This window comes from Monodon monoceros, unplaced genomic scaffold (genome assembly GCF_005190385.1).
Source record: "Monodon monoceros isolate NGI ecotype Baffin Bay Population unplaced genomic scaffold, NGI_Narwhal_1 Super_Scaffold_3, whole genome shotgun sequence".
Taxonomy (NCBI): domain Eukaryota; kingdom Metazoa; phylum Chordata; class Mammalia; order Artiodactyla; family Monodontidae; genus Monodon; species Monodon monoceros.
Genome location: NW_021703780.1, coordinates 24771959 through 24773845, shown reverse-complemented (window position 1 = coordinate 24773845; position 1887 = coordinate 24771959). Strand labels below are relative to the sequence as shown.

General features: G+C 43.1%; 1 pseudogene; it reads right to left on the bottom strand.

Annotated features, from left to right (window-relative positions):
* Positions 1–1152: 1152 nt before the first annotated feature.
* On the bottom strand, positions 1153–1647 carry LOC114906828 (annotated as a pseudogene).
* Between the last annotated feature and the right edge of the window lie 240 nt (positions 1648–1887).

Here is a 1887-nt window from a genome sequence, read left to right as displayed (position 1 = left end):
AAGGAATGAGCTATTAATGCATACAACAATGTAGATGAATTGTAAAATAATTATGATGCATGAAAGAAGTCTGACAGAGTTCATACTGTATGATTCTATTTATTTAAAGTTCAAGAAAGTGCAAAATGAGCTATAGTGACAGCAAGCATATCAGTTACTGCTTGGGGATGGGGGTGTGGGGTGATGGGGGGGTGGGCTGGCAGGATTCCAAGGGGGCATTAGGAAACTTTTGGGGGTAATGGATTTGTTTATTATCTTGATTGTGGTGATAGTTTTGGGAGTGTACCTGTGTCAAAACTAACTAAATAATACACCTATTTTATCTTAATTATGGGCAGTTTATTTCATGTCAGTTACACATCAGTAAAGCTGTTTAAAAAACTCAAAATATTTTTGAGCTGGGTTAGTGGTATTCGGTGAAGGGAATGTGGGAGAGTGAAACAACAAAGGTGACGATTAGGTTTCTGATATGAGCTATTTTCTATGAAGACGTTTAAAGCCATGGCATGGGAGACACTACTGAGAGTGAGAATGAGGAAGACCTGGGACTGAGTGTGGAGGAAAGCTGACATTCACAGGCTGGGCAGAGGAGAAGCTGGTATCTTATTTCTTGGTGCAAATGCACCAAAGTTTATTTAACTCTTTTTGATGGAGGACACACTTATTTCTAATGCTTTTAACTTACAAACAATGTTGCAATGAATAACCTTATATATGTGTTGTTTTGGAAGTGTGTGCGTGTGTGTGTGTGTGTGTGTGTATGTGTAATTTGCAGGATAAATTTCTCTAAGTAGAATTTGCTGATGTATATACACTAATATGTTTAAAATAGATAACTAATAAGAACCTGCTGTATAAAAAAATAAAATTCAAATAAATAAATGAAAGAATTTGCTGGATCATAGGGATGAACAGTTATGATTTTGGATGATAATGCTAAACTCTCCTTCATAGTTGCACGAATTTACATTCCTATGAGCAATAACTATTGCTCATAGGAATGTAAATTAATCAGCAAAATAATAATCAGTAGTAAAATAAACCACTATCCATCAAGATACAGGAAAAAAATAAATGCATAGATTTAAGGATATTTGCTTCTCTTGAACTTTAGTAGCAGAAGGAGAACTGTTCTCATACTCCTGACAACACTTACGCAACAGGACGCTGGGGGACCTGGGGGCCTGGTGCCTGGGCCTTCAAGAACTCCTCGAGTTGTTCCATGTTCTCAGCTCGGGCGCCCTGCTCCCGGTGACTCGGCGCCAGGCTCAGGAGCACGCTCTTCACCCGGCGCTGGACAGCCGGCCGCCCGAAGACGGTGATTTCCACCAACCTCCCGGCGTGAACTGCGTCCACCGTCAGCAGGGCCTGGCTCTTCCACTCCATTTCCGGAACCACGGCTCGGTCTGGGCCGAAGACCGAGTCGGCCAGCCACGCCTCCAAATAAAACACCAGCAGGCTCCTCAGCTACCGCACAGGAAACCACCACGGCCGGGAGCGAATCCGTGGCGGCGGAAGTGGGAACCCCAGCAGCCCGTCCCCCAGAGCCTCGGCAGCGCCCGCGTAGTCGGCTGTGCTGAAACCGGCAGCAGCCCGCGGGTAAGGGGCGAGCAGCTCTCGCGGGATTTTCTTTCCCCATAACCTCATTAACACAGAGTATTATCTAGCTTTTGACCTTTGCTAATCTGGTAAGTGAAAAATGGTAGTTCTGGATAATTTTAATTTGTATTCTTTCATTATGAGTGAGATTGAACATCTTTTTACGTTTAAAAGATATTTGTATTTCCTTTTTTGGGGATTGTTGTCCATTCAAAAAAGTGAGTTATTGGTTTTTTGTGTTTTTTTTTGCGGTACACGGGCCTCTCACTGTTGTGGCCTCTCCCGTTG